The sequence below is a fragment of the Canis lupus genome, chromosome 17 (assembly GCF_011100685.1).
Source record: "Canis lupus familiaris isolate Mischka breed German Shepherd chromosome 17, alternate assembly UU_Cfam_GSD_1.0, whole genome shotgun sequence".
In the NCBI taxonomy this organism is placed as follows: Eukaryota; Metazoa; Chordata; class Mammalia; order Carnivora; family Canidae; genus Canis; species Canis lupus.
The window spans coordinates 56,003,674-56,029,172 of NC_049238.1; the positions used below are offsets into that span (position 1 = coordinate 56,003,674).

At 38.8% G+C, this 25,499-nt stretch overlaps 1 long non-coding RNA gene across 1 annotated transcript in view; it reads left to right on the plus strand.

The window, feature by feature from the left end:
• Nucleotides 1-25,251, plus strand: part of LOC119869690 — a 100,089-nt gene extending 74,838 nt beyond the window's left edge. Inside the window, exon 3 of the long non-coding RNA XR_005372662.1 lies at nucleotides 24,971-25,251. This is a non-coding gene — a long non-coding RNA (uncharacterized LOC119869690). The remainder of the gene's footprint in view (nucleotides 1-24,970) is intronic.
• The last annotated feature ends 248 nt before the right edge of the window (nucleotides 25,252-25,499 follow it).

Below are 25,499 nucleotides of genomic sequence, written 5' to 3' on the forward strand. Positions count from 1 at the left end.
TCTCTTTCCTCCTACTGTGAGAGTCAGACAACATTTTTCAGCCTTTCTTATCCTTAGATGGGAACATGTTACTGCGTTCTAGCCATGGGACATGAACAGAATGATGTATCAGCACATCCAAGCCTCGCCCTTAAAAATATCCCCCAAGCATTATTCATGCTCTTTCCCCAATTGGCTTGGATATTGGGGTGACACTGAAAGCCTTGCATTTCTGAATGTTTGCTGTGGCACAGAGGTTCTAGAGTCTCCCTTAGCCCTGAACTCCACTCTTTCTCCACCAGATGCATTGCTTGGGACCACTAAGTGAATAAGAAATAGACTTTTATTTTCTTAAGCTGCTGACATGTTGGCATTTGCAATAGCAGCTGGAGTTACCTTAACTACTCTAACATTTTTGATAATTTGCATTTGAGAGTCAGCTTTAGATAAACCTAACAGTAGCCAGCCTTCCCCCACTGGCCTAGGAAAACAAACTTGTGACTTTCAAGTGGGCAGGATGCAGTGCTGGCCACTGTGGGAGGCTAAAAAATCGAATCCTTGCCCTTCCAGAGACTGCAGCTAGAGGTATCCACTCTTTACCTTGCTCTCCACCTGCTCCCACAGTACATTCTTTCACTTCTTTATCAAGTTCATAAATTTCTTACTTTAAAGAAGATGTTTGCATATGAAAGTAATACAATAAATTAGTCTGCTTATGTCACATATGCCTATGGACATTTTTGCTCATTTTTCAGAAAACGAACCATGACTCTTCACTAAGACATCTGTGAACATAAATTATGATCTAGCAAATGATTTGGAGGAATTGAATATTTTAAATGTCAAATATAAAGATTTCAGGATGGAATAATGTACTTCGCTATCACCTTTTTTATAGTTTCCTTTGTTAAAAGTCCTAACAAGATTTTGTAGATTTTTTTATGTAGAAGATTTTTTTAAAAAACAGATTTTGAGAATGTGAAATGAAAGCTTCTTGCCTTTTGCCTACTTTTGGCCTGTTTCACTATGCTACAGAAAGTGGCACTCTAGATAATTTATGATACAAAAGGGGAAGACATTATACAGTAACCAAATTTATAGGAGGTTTCATCATAGAATTGGTCTGTTTAATTTCAGAAAATAGGTGTGAATGACAATGTTCATAGTTTTAAGAAGTGAAAGCCTTTCAGCTAAAAAAGGGACCCTGCCAAGAATTAAAAAAAAAAAAAAAAAAGCATTGCCATCTGTCACACATTTATGCTTCTTTGGTATAATAAATTGTTTCCCCAACTATATATAAGTTGAAACTTTATAAGCATATACTTTACTACATAAATTTTCCCATATGTCAGTGGCTAAAACAAAACTGGACTATTTGGAGGATTTTCTTTCACATGGTAGGGTTACTCCTGGCTTGTCTGATTTAATTTTTTGCATTTAATACTGTTTCATTCACCAAAGACTGTCTACTTTTAGGGATGCGCTGCTTCTTAAGGATACTATGATTACAGAATGTTACTTTTAAAAGTTCTTTGCTTCAATTCTAATAGTGTTCAGTGAACTCTTATCTAGGCATGAAGTCTAGGCATTATTTCTCATATCTGAAAGGCTCTAGTCAGCATTTCATGCACCCAGTGTTCTTAGTTGTCAGGTAACCACGGGAGCTATGGACCAATTCACTTCTAGGCCAACATTTTAGGTATTCAAGGTACATTTAGCTACAAAAGTCTGCTTGCCTTTGGCTAAGGAGGCCTCACAGTATGCACTGATTTCTCAGATTGGCATTCTACATCTAAGAACACTTCTCACAATAGGTTTGTCTTATTTTACCATCATGATCTTTGCACTTCTGACCTTCAAAATACAATGTTGTAATGTACTGTCCTTGAGTTTTTATTGCTGTGATGCAGGGGGCTTGATCTCTTTCAGTTATAAAGTTTTAAAACATATGGAGAATATTACACCTGCATTCAATGGTCAGCATTAGCTTCCTATTCAGTTGTGAGTGCAATTTAAAGTGTTGACTTTAATCTTTAAAGCCCCTCATTGTTTAGAAGCCAGTTACTCCAGATATCACATCTCTCTCTATGCATCATCGTGGCAATTAAAATCAGCTGTAGTGCTTGCAGGTCAGAATCCCCAGTGAATTGTGGGGAGCTCAGGAGTAGATCATTTTCTAAAGAAGAACTTCCCTAAGAACCCTCTGTTTCTGTGAATGATAAAAGTATAATAAACAAAGTTTACAGTTTTGCCCTTGAATGTCTTGTAAACCTATAGGTCTCGGGAATCGTAATTAAGTGATGCGGCCTTAATTTTTATTTTATTTTATGTTATTTGTGGCCAAGAGTTTAGAATACCAAATCTATTTTTTAATGAATCACAAAAATGACAGTTGTGAATATTAGAAATAGAAAAAGCTAAAATTCATCTGTTTTATATTTGTTAGTGTGGGAGTTTTCACTCCAGTATGCTCTCACTCAAGTTTTTCTTTGAATCTAATTTTAAATGTCTTCAGTGAAGGGATTTGCTGTAAATCCTTTGGGGACTATTTCAAAATCCATAACTCATGGTAAGTCATTTCTCTGAATGCTTAGCTAAATGTTTGATTTCTTAATGTTTTATCAAATGTCTGTCACTTATAAATGTGTGCTATGTTAAATAATAACTTTCTTTTTACTGTGTACAAGGTTCAAACCTATGGTTGATGTGAACCTACATTAAATCATATGCCAGGCCATGAAACAATTTTTTTGGAAAGAAAAGATATTATATGTCCATCTGTGTCCATAGCTGTATCTATATCTATATATTCTGTTGCTTAGGTTTCTCTGGAGAACACTTACTGACTACACTGACCTTTAAGAACGAATTTTTTAATTTTTAAAAAAGATTTCTTTATTTTAGAGAGTTTATGAGTGGGGAGGGGGAGAAGGAAGGGGAAAGGGCAGGGGGAGAGGGAGAAAGAAAATCTCAAGCAAACTGCCCACTGAGTATGGAGCCTGACATGGGACTCTGTCTCATGACCTATGGGATCATGACCTGAGCTGAAATCAAGAGTCGATGGCTTAACTGACTGAGCCACCTAGGCGCCTCAAGAGTGAATTTAAAAAAAAATTAAGTTTCCTACAGTTTAACATGTGGTGAATTCTTTGAAAAATCACATTTATTAAACACACAGCTTTTATTATATGTATCTTATTTAACATCTTTTCCCCCCAGATGTTGATAAGCATTGGCTTCTACTTGGAGTATACAGAGATATTCACAATGCTGGTATCTTCTATGTTTTTAAGAAATTTAAGAGGAGATTTCGTTGAAATGTAGAGTCTTTCTGGTAGCAATGTAATGGGAAGAGAACCTTCTCATTAAAATCTACTTTCTGTTTTGTGAAGATGTCAACCTGAAAAAGGAGGAGGGACTTGCTAATATTAAGGAAAAGTTCCTACCCTCCATTTCTGTCTCTTTCTGAATACACATAACTCAGAAAATACCCAATGAAGGCTCTGCCTTATGGCTGACATAAATGGAAATATGGAAAGAATATGAGGAAAAAGAAAACACTTGGGAGTCCAGCATTAGGAAGAAAAGGAAGATTATAAGAAAAGACTCATTCAAACATAAAATAATTTCAGCCAATGCACAAGTCAATCAGAACAAATACTGCTTCTGAAGGTCATGTTAGAGGCTGCTTTCTCTGCTTCACCCTATTTCTGAATGAATCTATTCAGGTCTTCCACCATTTCCTTTACAGGAGCCAACCGTTTCTAGGTTTGCCTACCAAAATAATGGCTTCATTGACTCTTTCTTAGATTTCAGCTCTCTACTATATTAAACAAAACAAAACCTCATTCTTTGTTATGCTTTGATTGTTGTACTTCACTTTTTCTCTTATGCATAGCAGTGCCTTCTTTATAAAGACGGCTATTTTTTTTCCCCCTTTGGCTGACTATGATCTTTAGGCTTCTAATTTTGTTCACAACCAAGTTATATAATTTGACAATCATCCACATTTAAAAACTTTTATGATTATTTTCATGTAATGGTATGCACTCTACCTAAGCCAGCTGTCTTAATCCTTTAGAGTGTGGCCATTTTCCCTACTATACTTTTGGGTAATAACCATTGCCAATTTATCCCACTAAGTAAATTCCTCATTTTATTGAAATTGTTTTTATAAAGCTTAAGTTACTCACATTTATACCCATAATCTCCCTCCCTCCCCTTTCACTCTAGTAGGAGTTTGAAACCCTATTAATTTGTTACCATAGTTCCCAAAAATGCCTCAATAGTAGCTTTTTAACTTGCGAGATACTCTATCCTCAACACAACAGACCTATTAAAAATCAGAGAATCAAATCATGGTGCTAAGAGGCACTTCTTGAGGTCATCTTATACTAAGAAGGGAAAATTCTTTCTCCTAGGCCCCATTCCCTGCTCCAGCCCTTGCTGGCTATGTGACAGCCTTGGACAAATTACTTAACCCCTCTTTGCTTCAGTTTCTTTATGAAATGGGATAATTATGTTTGCATTATAGGGTTGTCATGAAGATTAAAGTACTTAGTAGGTATAACTGCTTAAACGAGTTGCCATATACTATGTCCTCAATAAATGTTAGCTGATATATTTTGAATAAAGTGTTTTTTTTTAATTTTTATTTATTCATGATAGGCACACAGTGAGAGAGAGAGAGGCAGAGACACAGGCAGAGGGAGAAGCAGGCTCCATGCACCAGGAGCCTGACGTGGGATTCGATCCCGGATCTCCGGGATCGCGCCCTGGGCCAAAGGCAGGCGCCAAACCGCTGCGCCACCCAGGGATCCCTGAATAAAGTTTTTAGTTTAGAGCAGTTTTAGATTTACAGAAAAGTTTCAGAGATAATGCCCAGAATCCTAATTTACTCTACCCAGTTTCCCCTATTTTTAACATCTTAAATTAGCATGTTACAACAAATGAACCAATATTGATAGGCTATTATTGACTAATAGTTTTTACCTAATGTCCCTTTTCTGTTCTAAGATTCCATCCAGGATATTGTATTTCATTTAGATATTTTATCTCCTTAGGTTCCTCTAAACTATGAATTTCTCAAACTTTCCTTTTTTTTTTTTTTTTTTTTTTTTTAAGACTTGGACAGTTTGAAGTAGTAAGATATTTTCAGAACGTCCCTCAATTTTGGTCTCTCTGATGCTTTTCTCATGCTTAGACTGGGGTTATAGGATTAGGGAGAAAGAATAGACATTAAGTGCCAGTTATGACAATAATATCACATGATACCAAGGGTACATGCTATCAACATGATTTATTGAACATGTTAACCTTGAACACCTGGCTAAGGTAGTGTTTGGTGGGGTTCTCCACTATGAAGTACTGCCCTCAACCACCCTTTTTTGATGCTATATTCTTTGAAAGGAAGCTACTATGTGCAGCCCACACTTGAGATATGGAGAGATATGCTCCATCTCCTTGAGGGAAACAGTGTCTACACAAGTATTTGGAATTCTTCTGTATCAGAAGTCTTTTACTCTCTCTCATTAACTTATTCAATCATTTATTTCTATCAGTAAGGATTCACAGATGTTTAATTTATCCTTCAAGTTATAATCCAATACTACTTTATTTATTGGGTGGTGCTTAGCTTAATTGTTCTAGTTTTGACTATAGAGAGTTATTTCAGTTGACTCCTGGGTCCCCTTGACATATTCTTCCCTTGCCCGCCCACTCCCCCCCCCCCTCCCCCCGCTTTCTTTACTCTCTGGCACTACCAGATGTTCCAGGGTCATATTGTATATTCTCTGCCCCAGGCCTAGAATCGGCCATTTCTCGAAAGAACACTGTTTCTTTTTATTGGAGAATGAAATTAAAAACCCAGATCTAAGTGCTGGAAATGCTTGTAGCTACCAGAGTGTTGTTTGTTTCTTGGTGCTTTCACTAGGCAGAATTAAGAAATAATCCATGGGGATCCTTGGGTGGCGCAGCGGTTTAGCGCCTGCCTTTGGCCCAGGGCGCGATCCTGGAGACCTGGGATGGAATCCCACGTCGGGCTCCCGGTGCATGGAGCCTGCTTCTCCCTCTGCCTATGTCTCTGCCTCTCTTTCTTTCTGTGTGACTATCGTAAATAAAAATAAAAATTAAAAAAAGAAAAATAATCCATGAATATACACGTATACACACATAATTATATATCCACTTGGGTAAACATAAATTCATACTAACGTTTGTCATTCTAATCTAGTACCACATGGGTACTTCTACACTGCTAATATTTTAATAGCTATGCATTCATTCACTCATTCATTCATGCAATAATGCTTGTTGAGAGTCTATTATATGCCAGGACCTATGCTCAGAACATGGTAAATGCTCTCCCTACTCTCATGTGGCTTAAAATTCAGTTAATAACTTAAATTTTTACTTTAGTGTTTTGGTACTACTGAAGATTGATACTACTCACACTCACAATAGTCTATTTTGACATCTTTTTTTTTCCCATGATACTCTATTTCTCCACTTTAAGAACTGCACTATCTCTATTGACTATCCATTTCCTTCTCTACCCTCATTTATCTTCCTTCAACTCCTTGTCCTCTGGTGGATTTTTTTTTAAATCTCTCATTAAAACACATTCCAGCATAAAAGTGACTGGAACACTTGATAAGCGTATTACAACTTCCTGCTTGTGTGGCATATTCTTAACCTCTTTCACATCTAATTTTGACTACAGAGTTCCTTAAAGAATGATATTTACCAGATGTCTCTAGAGGCAAGGGAGACAAAAGCAAAAATGAACTATTGGGACTTCATCAGGGTAAAAAGTTTTTGCACAGCAAAGGAAACAATTAACAAAACTAAAAAGTATTTTCACAATATTAATTCTGCCAATCCATGAGCATGGAATATTTTTCCATCTCTTTGTGTCTTCCTCAAGTTCTTTCAGAAGTGTTCTGTAGTTTTTAGGGTATAGATCCTTTACCTCTTTGGTTAGGTTGATTCCTAGGTATCTTCTGCTTTTGGGTGCAATTGTAAATGGGATTAACTCCTTAATTTCTCTTTCTTCAGTCTCATTGTTAGTGTATAGAAATGCCACTTATTTCTGGGCATTGATTTTTGTTTTTGTTTTTGTTTTTGGGCATTGATTTTGTATCTTGCCACACTGCCAAATTGCTGTATGAGTTCTAGCAATCTTGGGGTGGAGTCTTTTGGGTTTTCTATGTACAGTATCATGTCATCTGCGAAGAGGGAGAGTTTGTATTCTACAGATTGGGAGAAGATATTTGCAAATGATGTATTAAATAAAAGGCTAGTATCCAAAATATAAAGAACAAATTAAACTCAAAACATAAAAAACAAAAAATCCAGTCAAGAAATGGGCAGAAGACATGAACAGACATTTAGACATATAAATGGCTAACAAACGTATGAAAAAATGTGCAATATCACTCAGCATCAGGGAAATACAAATCAAAATCACAATGAGATCTCACACCTGTCAGAATGGCTAAAATTAACAGCTTAGGAAACAACAAATGTTGGTGAGGATGCAGAGAAAGGGGAAGCCTCTTACACTTCTGGGGGAATGCAAACTGGTGCAGCCACTCTGGAAAACAGTATGGGGTTTCCTCAAGAAGTTAAAAATAGAACTGACCTACCACCCAGCAATTGTGCTACTAGGTATTTGCCCAAAGGTTACAAAAATACTGATTCAAAGGGGCACATGGACCCCAGTGTTTATAGCACAGATGTCTGTAATAGCCAAACTATGGAAAGAGCCTAGATGTCCATCAACTGATGAATGGATAAAGGAGATTGCAGTATATATATACAATGGAATATTACTCAGCCATCAAGAAGAATGAAATTTTGCCATTTGCAATGATGTGGATGGAACTAGAGGGTATTATGCTAAGCGAAATAAGACTCAGAAAAATATATGATTTCATTCATATGTGGAATTTGAGAAACAAAATAGACAAAATAGTGGAAGAGAAGGAAAAATAAAATAAGATGAAAATAGTGAGGGAAGCAAACCATAAAAGACTCTTAACTATAGGAAACAAACTGAGGGTTGCTGGAGGGGAGGTGGGTTGGGAGAGGATGGGGTAACTGGATGATGGGAGTTAAGAAGGGTGCTTGATGTAATGAGCACTGAATGTAACATGCAACTGAAGAATCATTACATTCTACCCCTGAAGCTAATACACTATATATTAACTAAATTGAATTTAAATAAAAAAATTAAAAATAAAATAAATAAATAATAAAAATCCATTTTACTATTTTAAAGAAAGGATGATCAGGTTATTACTAAGGTGTTTTGTCCAGAGTGGCATCTTATGATTGCTATAGACATGTATGAATTTTATGGGATGCATCATAGAGGAGGTCCCATCATGAAAGTAGTGGCCTAATATGGTCTATTCATCTGACTCCTGCTATCAAGAATTGGAGGCCATCAACTCGATCCTTCTCATTGTTTGAGTGGAATTAAACTGATCTCTGTCTACAAAAAAAAATTCACTTGTAATTTTCTTTTTTTTTTTTTTGTAATTTTCTTTTTTATACTGTCCTAGTTTTGTTTTAATACCAAAATTACATTAGTCTATCAAATGGATTGGAAAGTATTTCTTCTTTTTCTGTTTGCTGATAGAGTTTGAATAAGATTAGAATTATCATTCCCTAGATTGTTTGGAAGAGATCACCTACAAAACTATATGGGCCTAATGAGGTTTTCTGTTTTTGTTTGTTTGTTTGTTTGTTTGTAAAAAATATTTGACATCTGATTTGATATTAATCAAATTGATGTTCCTTAATGGTTTTAACATTATTTAGATTTCCTAGTTATTCTTGAGTTCGTTTTAAGTAGTTATACTTTTCTAAAACAATTTGCATTTTTGTTTTAAAGTTAATGGTATGAAGTTGTTACAGCATTCTCCTATTATTTTTATAATTGAAGGTATATAACTATATCCCTTCATTCTGAAGTTTGTGCATGTGTGCCTTTTTTTTCTTTTTTATTGAGTAATCTTTCCAGAAATTTGCTAATTTTATTAGTCTTTTGTAAAAACAATATTGGGCATGCTTGGGTGACTCAGTCAGTTAAGTGTCTGACTCTTGAATTTAGCTCAGGTTATGATCTCAGGGATGTGAGATTGAGCCCCATGAGGGGATCCACGATGAGCATGAAGCCTGCTTGGAATTCTCTCTCCCTCTCCCTCCCTCCGCTTGCTCTTTCTCTCTCTCTAAAACAAACAAACAAACAACAAATAAATAAAAAATAAAAACAAGTTTGGGCTTTTATTTCTCTCTATTATATGTTTGTTTCTTATTTTAGTTTTTTTATTCTTTGGTATTTCCTTCTACTTACTACATTATATTCTGTTATTTTAAAATTTATAAAGTTGGATGCTTAGTACATTAATTTTAGCCTTTTTTCTTTGCTAATATAATCATTTAAGACCTCATATTCTCCTGTAAGTACTAGTTTAGCTTTATAGCACAGGTTTTGGTAAGTACTATTGTGTTATTGGTATTGCTTTATATTTTCTAATTTTCATTGTAATTTCTTTTTTGACCTACAGGTTATTAGACATGTAATACTATGTTACCAAACGTGTGGATTTTTTCTCCAGTTATCCCTTTTATATTCATTTAAACTTTATTGAATTATGATTAATTTCTTCTGAATGATGTTTATTCTTTGAAATTTATTGACACACATTTTATGAACACATCTGTGCCCAATTTTTGTAAATATTTTTAAAGATTTTATTTATTTATTCATGAGAGTCACAGAGAGAGAGGCAGAGATATAGGCAGAGGGAGAAGCAGTCTCCCTGCAGGGAGCCCAATGTGGGACTTGATCCCAGGACCCCGGGATCATGACCTGAGCCAAAGGCAGACACTCAACCACTGAACCACCCAGGTGCCCCAATTTTTGTAAATGTTTATGTGTACTTAAAATGAATGAATATTTATATTATTGATGAAAGTAGTGGCCTATGTAAAGATTTAAGATTGAGTTCATATTATTCTTTTTTTTTTTTTTTTTTTTTGTATTCCTACTGATTTATTGCCTGGTTAATCTATCAATTATTTAGAAGGTGTTAAAATCTCTTCTTTTTTTATATTTTTATTTTTTTTTTAATTTTTATTTATTTATGATAGTTACAGAGAGAGAGAGAGGCAGAGACACAGGCAGAGGGAGAAGCAGGCTCCATGCACCGGGAGCCCGACGTGGGATTCGATCCCGGGTCTCCAGGATCGCGCCCTGGGCCAAAGGCAGGCACCAAACTGCTGCGCCACCCAGGGATCCCTTAAAATCTCTTCTTAAAAGTAGATTTTTATACTCAGCCTTGAAGTTTTACCAAAATTTATTCTATATCTGTTGGAGCTATGTCATTTGATTCATACAAGTTCAGAATTATGTCTTAGTAGTAATATGCAACTTTCTATCATAGTGTAGTGATTCTGTTGCTTCTAAAGAATAATTTTTGCCTTAAAGTCTACTATTTTTTATTTACTGATTATTATGACTGTCAATTGATCTGAATTTATTTTTACTATGTTATTTTGTACTTTCTCTTTGTTCTGCTTTTCTAGCTTGATTTTGTCTCCTTTCTTGTCATTTTATTTTTTTTAATTCTCTGAGGCTTTTTTTATTAAGATTTTTAATATTTTATTAATTTATTTGAAAGCAAGAGTGAAAGAGAGAGAGCAAGAGAGAGGGGGTGGTCAGAAGGAGAAGCAGACTCCTCCCTGAGCAAGGATCCTGATACAGGGTTGGATTCTGGGACCTCAGGATCATGACCTGAGCCAGAGGCAGACAACTGTTGAAGGTTTTTGTTTAGTAATTCATTTATACCCTGTACTAGTTACAAGTTTAACACTCCATGTACAGTCTTTTAATTACCTTCGAAATGTTAACACACATAAAATTATCAGTCTCCTCCCAAAAAAGACAAGAACTTTGGATTGCTTTAAATTCCACCAACTCCTTCCACTGTCATTTACACAATACTGTTGGCCAGCAATTCATTCCGTTTTGTCCTCTCCCCAAAAAGACAATGTTTGCTTAGATGCTTAGATTTGCCTACAATTTGGATTATTCTTTACCTGTCATTTCTTCTTTCATCTTGTATAATTATACAATTATTCCCTTCTTTGTGCAGTTCAACCCTTCTAATTTATTTTAATGAAAATCTTTTGGTGATAAAGTACTTTAGATTTCATGTGTATGAAAAAGTGTTCATGCTACTAAATTGTTAAAAGATAATTTTATTTGGCATACAATTCTAAGCTGATAATTGCTTTCTTTCAGAATGTTGGAGAAATTATTTTCCAATTTTCTGGCTTCCATGGTTGCTGAAAATTCAGCAATAAGTTTATTTGTTGTTTCTTTATTTATAGCCATTATGCTGTCTCTGGTTTTATCAGGATCCTCTCATCTTTGGTTTTCTATAGTTCCACTATGATATACCTAATTTTGAATTGCTTTTTATTTATCCAGTTGGATTCCTTCTGCTTCCTGAATCTGCCAGTTAATATCTTTAATAAATTCTGGATATTTTCTCAGCAGTAATGTCTTCACATATATACCGTCTTTCATTTTTTTCTGTTGTTTTCATTTGAAACTGTCTAACTTGCTGTTTAACATTTCCTTCTTTTTTTTCTGTTTAATTTCATTCCTAGTACATCTATATGATTTTTTTTTTCATGTCTGCTTGGTCATTTGAATGTGAGGTGGTAAAATCCCTAAAAAATTATGATCATAGGAATATTCTCAGCAAGACTCAAAGGTAATGTCTCTTATTCAATCCTCCTATAAGACTTTGAAAACTAGTGTAAGCCAAAAATGCAACAGAAAGATCTTCTGAGAGTGAGACTGAGTAAGTCTTCCAAGCATGGAATAAGTGTCGTTGCAATCAAAGACATTATCTACTACATGAGAAGGATACTGAGCACATATGTAGTGCATAGGAAATCCTGTAGTCAAAGGTCACACGTTAATAGGCAACAAACTGTACAGAATCACCTACTGGGGGAACAGCATAGATATAAAATGCAGATTTGAATGAAACCACACCCTGGATTTACTCCTTTTTCCTGGTGTATGGAGCCCTATGTTGCCCTTGGGAAATGAACAATGCACTAAGAAATATTAAGGAGGAGTTTGGCGGATGGAAACAGATGGAGTGGGCTGCTGGCAGTATAACAACTCTGTGAATTGCATTTCTTGAGCATTTTGAAGTGGGAGAGAGCAGAATAGGAAAGAACATGAGGAACAAGAGGAGGAAGGTACAGGGGTTTAGGTTTGCACAAAAGAAAGGCTAGCTGTGGCAACCAGATGGAGAAATGTCTGGGGAAATTGTTTGAATATTCTCTGGTTCAATAAGGAAAATCGATTTTGGCTGATCCAGAACCCCTTTATAATTGCAACCCCCGCCCCCGCTCACCACACACACACACACACACACACACATATTTATATCCAGTGACAGTATGGAATCATGGAAGACTTTTATGTTCAACTTCCTGTTAAGCTTCCTTAAACAAAAAAATATTTGATTTGTCTTACTAAGTTGCATTTCCAAGTCGGACATGCTGGTATAAAAGAGTCTGTTTTAAAATTAATCTTTGGAATCAAGAGTTCATCATCCCTTTCCCAAGTATTGCATTTTGTCACCATAATCCTAATTAAAATAATTCTGATCATGGTTGTTAGTTACAATGAGAATGACTTTTTTTGTAAGTTTGTGGAGAGATACCATAACCAAAAATTAGACAAAATTACTGATTTTTGGTTCTGTAATTATTCTCACAAATACCGTGAAAAATATCATGTACTCCATGGCATTAGCAGCAGAGTTTAAAAAGCCTCCATAAAACCAACATTATCGTAGTGTTTGTCACATATAAAATCAGTAAATGATAGCCATTATGGATTTAATTTTTATTATGATTATTATTGGCCTTATAAATAGGTTTCACCAGTACCTTGTAACCTGTTTGTGCTGACAGTCTCTGATAAACAAACACCACCTCACATATATAAAATACCCAGTTTTTTTCTCTTTTATTTTATTCTGACCACTAAGGCCTCTGGTTTGTCTGCCATATTAGAAACCTCCTCTCCTGAGCTCTCTTTCCAAGTGGAGTCTTTATCTTATTTTTCTGCTGCTGATGTTGTCTCAATGTTAGGAAATTGAATTCTCTCCATTCATTAGCCCAGGAAAAGGGAAAGGATGGATATTTTTCAAGTCTCCCAAAGTTGAAAATCTGAATGAATTTCCCTTAGAAACAAAGTCTAAGTGAAGGTAACCAAAATGAGTGACAGTCAGGCCTATAAAATGTTCGCCATGCCATGACAATAAAGAAGCTAATCAATGAGAGGACTGGATGGAGCTGTGCTCTGATTCAGTGTTAGGGGCTGCTACCAAACCATGGAAATTTCAGAGAAGAGCTAGAAAGGACTTGGATGAAGAAAGAGAACATTATAGATAAGAGAATTAGTACAAAGGCTCAACCACAACAAAAGTATGTGTGTGTGCATGTACGTGTGCACGCACGTGATATGTTGGTCAGTTGGGGTGGGTTGAGAAGAGTACAATGATGGGACCAGGATAATTGTAATTAAGAGTATTAAAATAAAGACAGGTAGGATAAAAAGTTATAGCCAGTATAAAATTAGATTGTAGAGGCTCCCTTCAGAAAATATCAGAGATTAGAGTACCTGGGTGGCTCAGTTGGCAAAGCGACTGACTCATGATTTCAGCTCAGGTCATGAACTCATGGGTTGAGAGATCAGCCTTGTGTCTGGCTTCCTGCTCAGTGGGGAGTCTTCTTGGGATTCTCACCCTCTACCCACACCTCCACTTGTGTGCGCACACTCTTTCCCTAAAATAAATAAGTCTTTTTTTTATTAAAAAAAAATTCAGAGATGCACAGAGTTTGACTGCTGTGTCTTGAATTATGTTAGGTTTTCTTTCCAGTAGGTCAGCCTAATCTCCATTCATACACCAAGCCTTAACCCCGATCAAGGGAAGACAGTCATGCTTCTGGAACTAGCATGATTTTGCATTCTGATTTTAATCATCAAGCTCTTGTCTTGTTTCTGGGTCTGAGGTCTGCCTCTGTGCTATTCTCTTCATGTTTGGGTTTCTATCTTATTTCCCCATTCTTGGGGTCTTACCTTGTCCAGATTCTACAAAACAATGCCTTCCTCTTGTGCTGGGGTCCTTCCTGCCTTTTTAGCTTTTTCTGTCCCTTACCCTTTTATCTATGCACCCTTATCCCCTTTTATCTCTGTATATATTGGCTTCTTTTCATGAAAGCTAGTTCCTGTCACTCACACTAGAACTCTTTCAGATTCAAACAGATTCTTTTTGAAAATACCACTTTTAACTTGCCCTACAGACTATCCTAATAATGGATGGGTCTGTAACATTTTTGTTGCCTCTTTGCTTCTTCTCTGTCTGCTGGTTAAGAGATTATAGCAATGTGGAGATAAATTTTCCTTTTGTCATCCCCTAGTCAAAAACCTTCCATAACTCACTATCACTTATGGTATAGAATCCAAGTTCCCAGGACCGGGAGTTATTTACTTTTGAAGAGAAGATAGCATGCATTATTCGAGCTTGGCACCTAGAAGGCTTTTTTTTTAGTCTTTGTTAAAAGGATGGATTTTGTTTGCTTTCTAAGTCTTCCTCTATAATCTGGTCCATTCTACCTGCCCTCTTCTTTTTAACACATACATTATTTTCCATTTAAATTTGTCTTTGAATAGCTCTTCCCACCTTCCTTCTCCTCCCCCCCACAACATCACGGCTACCATTATTTCCGTGTCTTTGCTCATAACGATTAGCCACTAAATTATCCCTTCTCCTCTGTAAATTTTTCTCAGATCAAGCCTTGCCTCCTTTAGGAAAGCTTCATTCACTATTCTTGCCAACACTAACAACTTCATTTTTTTCATAATTGTTTTATATGTCTTAATAGGGTACATGCTTAGGGAAAGGTTCCTCAGATGTAGTTTATCTCTCTTTTTATTTCCACCACATCCAGGTTAGTTTTGGGCACCTAGTAGAATTCTCGGCTTGCAGTCTGGTTATTGTTTGCTGAAGGCCTTGGTCCCAAGCACAGAAAAGGCAGTTTCCTCCCCACTAAACTTTCATGTATTCTCTCTAAGGGCTCTGGTATTTCATATCTGCCTTACTGGCTGGTTCTTGCACTTAGTAGGTGCCAGAGGCAAGAGGCCCATGTTCAAATTCTGCCTACAGCTATGTGTATTAGTTAGGGTTCTCCAGAGAAACAGAACCAATAGGATACAATCTGCCTTACTCAATGTACCAATTCAAATGCTAACCTTTTTTTGCAAACACTCTCACAGACACTTCCAGAAATAATGTTTAACCAAATATCTGGGCACCCCATGACCTAATCATGTTGACATAAAATTAATCATCACACTACAATATTGGGTAAGCTGTTTAAGTTTGTTAGCTTCACGTAACTCACAAATAATAATTAAGTACTAATAATAATTGCCCCATAGGGTTCAAAGGAAGATAAGGTGTGATCATGTATACAAACAGAGTTTTATAAACTATAAGGTGCTTGGTAAATATCAGAAAGTTTTAGGGGCTCAATAAAACTTACTTGAATGAATGTGTCAGAGAATTACTCATCATTTCATGTGTGGTGTCCAGACCGGGAGGCTCTGAAATTTACAACAACAGAAAACTCACAAGACACTGGCCATCCCATCTATATTTATGGCGCTCTTTTAAAGGTCTTTCTAGATGTGTTATTTTCTAAATTTTCTTCTTCATTTTAATTAGCTTATGAAGGGTTTTTCAGCTACTCTCACTATCTTAAAAAACACTTAACACATACTTCACTGTTTACCCTTTTTTTTTTCTCATTTGAGGCATTTTACATGGTCTCCTCATCCTAAGTGGGGTTCACCACTTTCTAAGGAGAGGCTTTGCTTATCCCTCTCCAGAATCCTCCATAGAGATGCTACGTCGGTTACTGGGGCAGGTTAGCTGTTAGGGATCTGCCTCACACATCTCCTCCAGGAACTTTCTGCATCTCCTCTTCCCTGCTGTCATTCCTGTGGTAGGAATACCAAATGGGAAGGGCCCCCATGTTGATGAGACCAACTGCTGAACTGCAAATGATAACTCATTCTGATGTGGCGTTGACAGAGGAGAAAGGCTGAGGGAGGCATGTGCCCAAGAGGCAGGTAATGGCACTGGGCCAAGGAGAAGTATCTGGACAATCTTTGACAACAGCACATGCCTGGCTTAGGATATTTTTTTCTCCATTTGTTTATGACCAGCTCCAAGAATAGGGAAGAACTTGGCAGGCAAGCTCAGAGGGCAGGCTGTTCTACTCAGCATTTCTAACGATCAACTACTTGAGATATGTTCCCTTTACATGGAACCACACTGGAGGGTATGGATGGCGGGTATGTTTAAATGTCTTATCTTTCGGCCCAGTGATTTCAATTCTAAGTTGTAGACAAAAGAGTAGTTATGACATTGTTCATCACAGTGTTTTCATAGTAGACTGGAAGATAATCTACATTTCTAGCAACAGGAAATCAATTTCAACAATTTCATTGATTACATAAATATGATGAAATATTATGTGCTGATCAAAATGTTGTTTCAAAAAAAAAAAAACAAAATGATGTTTCAGAAGAGTATTAGATGACATGAAAACTCCTAAAGGTACTTTAACTATAAAAAAGCAAGTTACTAACATGGTTGGTTTTGTACAGTCTGATCTCAAGTTTACATGTGTGTGAGAACCAGTATGTCTTAGAGGCTAAAAACACATTCTCTGAAGTTAGGCTGCTTTGGTTCAAATGTCAGCTCTACCACTTAATATGTGTGTGGCCCTGGGCAAGTTTCCACGTCCCTCAGTACCTCAGGTTACTCACATGTTAAATGGAGATAGTAATTGTGTCAATAACATGAGACTATTCTGAGGGTTACAGTCAATTCGCAAAGTGCATACAACATCAACTCACAGCATTTATGGAGTAGAGATTAGCTAATTTTTTAAAGATTTTATTTATTTGTTTGTTCATGAGAGAGGCAGAGAGATAGACACAGGGAGAGGCAGGTTCCTCCCAGGGACCCTGATGTGGGACTTGATACCCCGACCCCCAGATCATGCCTTAAGCCGAAGGCAGACGCTCAATTGTTGAGCCACCCAGGCATGATTTTATTTATTTATTCATGAGAGAGACAGAGAGAGAGAGAGGCAGAGGCACAGGTGGAGGGAGAAGCGGGTTCCAATGCAGGGAGCCTGACGTGGGACTCGATCTCGGGGCCTCCAGGATCACACCCTGGGCTGAAGGTGGTGCTAAACCCCTGAGCCACCCAGGCTGCCTGGCTTCCTGATATTTAAGCTATTCTTAAACATTATTATATATGCATAGATAAAAGGGAAGGATACATAGCAAAACAAAAGTGATTGTGCATGGTATGATTATGCGTTACTTTTATTTTCTTCATTTTGTATATTTATACCTATAAAATCCCTACAATAAATATATACTATGTAACACTTTTGTAATTTAATTTAATTTTGTAATTTAATTGTGTGAAAATATGTAGTGAAAATGATTTAAATGGGCAGATTATTAAAAAAAGGACACTAGTTTTGCTTTTTTACAAGGAGGATTGTACAGACTTTGTACAAATATACCCTGCAAGTAAATTAATCTGAAGTGCAAAAAGTTCTAATTCAAAATCCTGTTTAACCCTAAACATTTATTCGGAGAGGGCATTGTAAGCTATTGTCCTTTGGTAATACCAGACTCCAATTTTTTTTTTTTTGTTAGATGAACTCCATGACTTGTAAAGATTCAAACAGACAAGTATACAGAGAGAATGTCTTATGGAGAACTCTGATGCAGAGACAGATGGACTGCCTTGAGAGCCAGAGCAGAGAATTAGGATCTTGTGCCTGAGCAAAAAAGAGAAGGGATAATGAGCATCTCTGTTAGAATAGGGAGCATCTTGGGTTGAGTATAGGATGGTAGAAGTCTTGTCTATTTTGAATCAGAAAGATCTGAACTAAGTCCTTAACATCTCCCCTTGTTACCCTCTCTCCCCTCCTCCCGTCTCCTTACCTCTTCTCCTTTCCTTTCCAGTTTTCATTCCTACAACAACTTTTTTTAAAACTCTATTTTGTTTTAGGTATTTTGCAAGCTTTGGGAATAAAAGTTGTATAGAAGGAGTTCTGTATCTTCAAGGAGGGTAGGGTCTGGTGGAGGCGATAGATAATGTGATAGTGACACCATGGTGTGGTCCGTACTTCAGTTTAGACAGTCGTAAGATGTTGCAAGAGCAAGAGGACTATGAATCGCAACGTTTGGTGACAAAGTGGTTGGCAGTGGGCATGTGGAAGTGGAGTGCTTCCCAGAAAAGGGGCCACCAGCAGGAAGTTAAAGGTAGATGAAAACCAAAGAGGGGACAGTACCTATGATGCACACAGGGTAGAGACCGTAGTTTGAGGAGCCAAAAAGAGCTCCAAATGATAGGAAAGATGGCTTTCAGTGGGGAAGCAGAAAGAAAGGTGGGCCAAAACCAGATTGTGATGGGCCTGGTGTGTTAAGATGAGGATTTGCTTTTATTCTGCTTTTATTCTGACAGCACAGAAAGCTCAGAGGAGCTTTTTATCCTCGCAAGTTATGTAAAGTAACTGACAGATTTGGGGCAGAAAGCAGCAGATCACTTCTGAATTTGGCTAAGTGATCTTGGGCAACATAATCCTTTACGAGCTCCATTTCCATAACATCTGTAAGCTGACTAAACTGGCACCCACCTTGCTGGGAGACAACGTCTGTAGGACACTTAGTACAGTACCTGGGTTTATAGTTATGATGTGGTGGATATCTCCAAAAACAGAGAACTATGGCTTGGTAATTGGGGAGAATGCTGAACCTGAAATAAGGTCTTGTCTTTAAAGTCTTGATTCTTTCACTTTCTGGCTCTGTGACCTTGAGCACGTCCTTGACTCCTCGGAGCAAACAACGTCAACTTTGCAAGATTAAGTCAGGATAGCGCTTGCCAAACACAGAGTCTCTCTCTATTCTTCTGCTCTTGAGGCTGCAGGCTTTTGGCAGTTAACCCTCTGCTCTGTGAAGAAGACCACCCTGGGGGGGGGGGGGGATGCCAAGGAGAAGGCGAGGTGCCAGCTGCCTGCAAGGGAGCCAGAGCGAGTGTGTGCACCGCGCCCTTCTGCAGCACGACCTCGCCGAAACGCCTGCTGAGCCCTGACCGAAGGCTGACGCAGGTGTAGAGCAAATTCCAGGCCTAAATCAAGGAAAAGTATTTCCACATGTTCCCACACGGAGACCCGCGCAGCCAAAGGCGCTGGGAGCGAGGGAGGCGGAAGTGAGGAAGCGGCGGAGAAAGGGGGAAAAACACCAGAGCTGCCAATGTAAAGAATTCATTAGAGGGGAGGCATGTTGTGACCTCCGAGAGGAAGATGGGTGAAAGCTCTGGTGTGATTTAACATTCTGTGGACATATTCCCAACCGCAGCTCTCTGTGCAGGCTGAGGTCTTTCACCTTTGCTTGGGGACGTCCTAGGGCCCCTGACTCCGCGTAGCATCCTGCGCTGACTTCTTGGTGCGAGCGTGTTGCAGCAGGTGGGCAGGCCCGGGGCCCCCAGCAGCCTGGCCCGGGGCACGGTGCGGAGCTGCCAGCGAGGAGGGGAAGCACCCAGCACAGAGCCCCCGAGCCCCAGGCCCCCCCACTTCCTGGGACACAGTGAGAGCCACGCTATTCCCTCCAGGGCTCTCCTGCACTCTCATTAGTCCAGTGGCTTTTAAACTTAAAAAATAGCATCGGAAACATCCTCTAAGAAACTCTTATGAAGCAATGACAGCCCTTTGAAAAATAAAAACAAATATCTGCTCTAAAAAAAGAAAAAGAAAAAGAAATCAGGGACGCCTGGATGGCTCAGCCGTTGAGCTTCTGCCTTTGGCTCAGGGCCTGATCCCTGAGTTTCAGGATCGAGTCCCACATTGGGCTTCCTACATGGAGCCTGCTTCTCCCTCTGCCTGTGTCTCTACCTCTGTCTCTGTGTCTCTCATGAATAAATAAATACAATCTTAAAAAAATAAATAAATAAAAATCTGCGCTGCATGGCAGTTAGGATGGGGCCCTGGGGCCTGACCCACTAGCCTCTCTTTGCTCTTGCCAAGCCATACCTGAAGGGCTTCACAGAGAGAGTGTGAAAGCAATAGGTCTAGCTCAACTCCTCCAATTTGGGGATGAGGAAACAGAGACACTAGAGATTAAGAGACTGTCCAAGTGCCAGTAACTAGTTAGGGTTTGAGTTAGGACTGCAACCACGTTGTTCTGGTACCTATCTCAAGTGCATTTTCCTGGCCCCTAGGCTCATAGCTGTTTGCTTTCAGAAGAGAGGTGGTTATACTGATGTCATGTCTAATGGGCTACGGGTTACAAGAAGCAGAGGGAGAATTTGATGAATCCAATGCCCTCTCTTCTCTAGGAGCCCTAGCTGAAGCCTCCACACCTGGTCGTCACTGGGTACAAAATACACCCCTGTTGAATTGAAGTGAAATGCTGTGGTTTAAGGACTGAGTCTCTGGGAGCCCTATCCCTCCCAGTCTTAGACATTCCCTGTGTCAAGGAGACTGGGACTCTGAGGAGCGGCCTCCTACTAGAAATGCTCAATGCTCCTAGAAATGGGCTCTGGGCTCTAGATGCAGGCAGAAAAATATCAAATTGCTACTTTGTTGTTTAGACATGCAAATTCATAATAATGTGCTACATCTCTCAAGTGTGGAAGAGGACCAGAGCAAAGCCTGCCTGGACTCTTGCTGAGCTGTAAGTCTCTTTTCCAGCCAAAGAACAACTGGTTTGGTACATTAATATTTATTAGCAGTTAAAAAAAAAAAAAGAAAATCATCATTTGAGGATTCTTGCTAACCTTCTGATCTTTCCAAGGCATTCAGTCAGGTCCTTCATTTCCTCTTAAGCTGAGGATCCACTGAATGTGAAGTGTCCTGAGTCATCCAGAAACAAGGTTGCCTGCTGAAATCATCACAGCTATGATGAGACAGTGGTGCTCACCAAACATTCCATCTGCTCCCTCACACTTGCCAAATCCCTTGCATTTAGGTGGGGCCATGAGACTAGTTCTGACTAATGAAATGTGAGCTGAGATGGTGAAAAGCCCATGTGCAAATCTCCAGGCTCTCCTTCACTGCCACCAGCACTTTCCAGATGGTGAAGCCCCCATCGGTCTAAGATCTGAGTAATTTTGATAAGCAAAGTACTATCTCACAATGGACCTGTGCTGGGCATATAGCATGAATGAAGCATAAACTTTTGCTGTTTTAAGCCACTGAGATTTCACGGCTAATTTGTTATGTGGCATAAACTACCTAATCATGACTAATACTGAGGAATTTGGGTTCGAAGCAAGGAAGCCTGAAGACTTGCTCTGGCAGGAGCTACGCTGATCCATCCCCAGGCTTTCAAGCAGCGGTTTGCTGGAGTGGGCTCATAGCTGCTTTGAAGAGCTGATTGTGTGTACTTTCTGCCCACTTTGCATTCAGTGACATTGCCTTGGTAACTTGTGATTGGTTCTGGTGGGAATATTCACACTGCAGAAATTGGCAAAGGTTACAAATCATGTCATTTCCACCCCCCATCTTGGCAAACTGGCTGCTAAACATTTACCACTGTGCCACTGTTTTCGAGTCTTTGCAGAGAGATTCAAGGTTGGGAGTAGGAAGTGGGAAAGGAGGGCCTTTAGTAAATAAGAACCCCTAACAGCCCTGAATTCTTTCATATTTTCTGTGAGGAGAAAATTTGGTAGAAAGACACTCTGCTAGATAGATCATTCTTTTCTCCCTGCCCCCATTATTTTATTTTTTAAAGAATATGTTTCATGTATTTCGTTCCCCTTTCTCACCACTATCCTTCATGAATATGAAGCAAACAGATTCAAAGTTGATTTGCTGGGAGTTTGATATTAAATTTAAAAACCTAGTGACCTACCATTATATTAAATGATATTTAGTATAATTGCCTGAAGGCACCAAATATGAAGGATTTAATTCTTTAATATATTACCTGTATTTCCATATACAAAAATAAGCACCATATCTAAGAAACTCCTCTCCTTGACCACATGCTCATGACAATCCCCACTTCTTAAAATAGTCACAAGCTCTAAGAACTTCACAGAGGAGAACTTTCCAAGAGACTAGAAATGTCATCCATCCCCTCCTCCACAAGTTGAAGGAAAAGTCTTGCTTAACTACATAGTATCACAAATTAGTAAACACTTTTCTTTCTAGTTGCATTTCTATGTGTCCTTTCTGGCATTTTCTCAGTTGTTTCAACTGTGAAATGTGGGTGGTATGGGATGGGAGAGGCCCTTATATACTGACTTAAGAAAAATATCTCATAAAAACTTGATTTATTTTATAGGGAGTTATAAAGTCATTTTGGTTGACATACTACATTATTTGGCTTGAATATTAAATATCATTGGTGAATTGCTTATGTTTCCTTGCACTGGCAATTGATATCTGCTAAAAGTAAGATTCTAGGATGCTTTTCCAGCTTATGTCATTCTGAGAAATGGTCTTGCCCTGACTTTCTTGACCTCACTTTCTTCATTTGTAAAATGAGGGTTTTGGCCTGATGACTTATAGAGTCCCTTCCAAGTCAAATTTTCTTTAATTCTACAGATATGTCACCAAATATCCATTTATGCAATACACATTAATAACTGCCTACTACATGTCAAACGCTATATCAAGGATAGTAAATATAAGGTCCCTGCCCTCAAAGAATTTACTGTTTAGTAGGAAAGATAAACAAATAAAAGTCCACTACAATATACCAGAATAAATGCTACAGTAGAGGGGGAATAGTGGGTGCAAATGGAGGACATGGAATAGGCACCTAATTCATTTTTGAGGAAGAAAGACAACAGAGATCAAGAAGAAAGAGTTATTAAGTATATGTGAGGCTGAAATGAGGATGGCACAAGAGAGGCAAAGTTAAAGCAGGGGTGTGCTGGCTTGTGTGCAGGCACTCACCCTAGTCCCGGACTCTGAGTGTGTAATCTGAGTGTATCCTTGAAGTTAGCCATAAGAAAGACAATAAAAACTGTTTTAGGAAAGATATCAGCAGGTGCAAAGGCTTAAGGGTAAGAGACAGCACTTTAGGAACCTGCAAGTGCCTTAGTATGTCTAGATTTGGTGGCAGAGTTAGGTCACATATGTGAAAATCGAAAAGTTAATAGGGCCAGCTCATGAATGTCTTGTAACATATACTAAGGTATTTAAACTTCCTCCTTAGGCTGACAGGTGTCCATTAGGGATGATTTTTTTCTTGAAAAGGTAGTGGTATGTATGACTAGACATGCTTTTTAGAATATTCCCCCAGGCAGCCATGTGGCAATGAGGATAGAGAGTTAGATAAAGAAAGAGGCTGGTGGCCAACAGATCAGTTGGGTGGTGGTAGAAGTGGGGATGGAGAGAAGTGAACCAAACAGACTCTAGAAGTGTTGAAGAGTCAGAACAACCTAGAACTGATGACTCCTTGAATAAATTGGGTGTTAAGAGAGAGAGAAATCAGATGCTCAGGGATTCTGGTTTGAGAAGGTGAGTGGACAATGGTGTTGGTTACTGAAATAGGGAACACTCTAGATTGAATGGGGTCAAGAAAGGAGGTGATGAGCTCTGAGGGGAGAGGTCTACTAGGTGGCTGCTGTATCAGTTAGTGCTCTGCAGAGAAAACATGGGTGTGGCTATGGATGGGTTGGTCAGGCATCTTCCAGGAAATGATAAGGAGGGCAATGAGAATGGATGAAATTGACAGGCAGGAAAGGTACAGTGAGAAAAGAAGGCCAAGGAGACACTGAGAGCCCCCCTCCACTCTTCAGTAAAACCATTATAAGAAAAAAAACACATCTCTGGAGTCATCACTGGGATGTGATGGAGGCTGGGATAGTGAGCAGTTGTGTCACTGTGCCTTTGCTGCAATGGATTTCCAAAGTCACTGAAGAACTTGTGTTAGTCTGTGGTTACAGAGTCTTTTTGGTGCAGCTGGTGACTCTGGACTCACTGCAAAGAAGGAGCAAAGGGGCCCTCTCTGCCTTGTGGTTTTGGAGAGCGTATCAGTGCTCATTCCTGAGGAGAGGGGAAAATTGGGCAGATTTAAATTTCTCTTTCCCTCTAAGTTACAAAAGTAAAAAAAATAGTGACTTTTTTGGATGCCCCCATCTAAATGTTCACACTTGAGAGAAAATTGCTTTCTCCAGGAAGTGAGTAATAAATCTCTCTCACCAATGGAAGTCGCTACATCCTGAAGTCACAATCATCAGCTGAAAAGGATAAAAAAATAAAAGAAAGAAAAAAATAAAACATTCCTTCCCTCCACGAAACCCTCTTTCTCCTAACATGTGTCCCTATTGGATTATAGAGAGCACCATTATGTAGACAACTCAGACCTCTTCAGGCCTTGTCCAGAAACATAATTGGCTGTGACCAAATGACCATGGCAAACTGCCCAGAGTGTGAAAATGTTTAGTGAGGGTCATTGCTGGAGGGGCTCTGCTGTGTGAGGCAGGTTAAATGAGCAAACCAGGCCAAGCACACACAGATGTGGCCAAGGTTTAGTGTGAAGAGAAGGAGAGGGGTTGGAGGGTTGGGTAGTGAATGGATATTTGGACATGTGCCCTTTAAATCTTTTATGTCTTCATTTTGCAGGCTATGTGTGTGTGTGTATGAGACGGAGAGGGAGAGGGAGAGGGAGAGGGGGAGAGAGAGAGAGAGAGAGAGAGAGAGAGAGAGAGAGAGAGGGAAGGCCGAGGGTGTTGCTTTTTATCCTCTACTTGTGTTTTGCCCTTATATTCAGGCTTTCTAACTTTTCCTCTGCTTCTGGTCTTGCTTCCCTCATATCTACCTTCCAAACTGTCACTAGAATGAAATGCACCCCAGAACCTGCTTCAGACTTTTCAAGGACGTCCCTGCTCCTATGGCTGTAGGCCTACACACCCTGAATGCAGAGAAAGGAAATACCTGACTTCCAAGAGACCTGGAACAATTCTCCCAGAAAGAGGAAGCTTCTTGAAATCTCACCTTTAATTTAAAAATTCAAGCAACTTCAATGAAACACCGGGACACCTGCACCCTGATATTTATAGCAGCAATGTCCACAATAGCCAAACTGTGGAAGGAGCCCCAGTGTCCATCGAAAGATGAATGGATAAAGAAGCTGTGGTCTATGTATACAATGGAATATTACTCAGCCATTAGAAACGACAAATACCCGCCATTTGCTTCGATGTGGATGGAACTGGAGGGTATTATGCTGAGTGAAATAAGTCAATCGGAGAATGACAAACATTATATGGTCTCGTTCATTTGGGGAATATAAAAAATAGTGAAAGGGAATAAAGGGGAAAGGAGAAAAAATGAGTGGGAAATATCAGAAAGGGAGACAGAACATG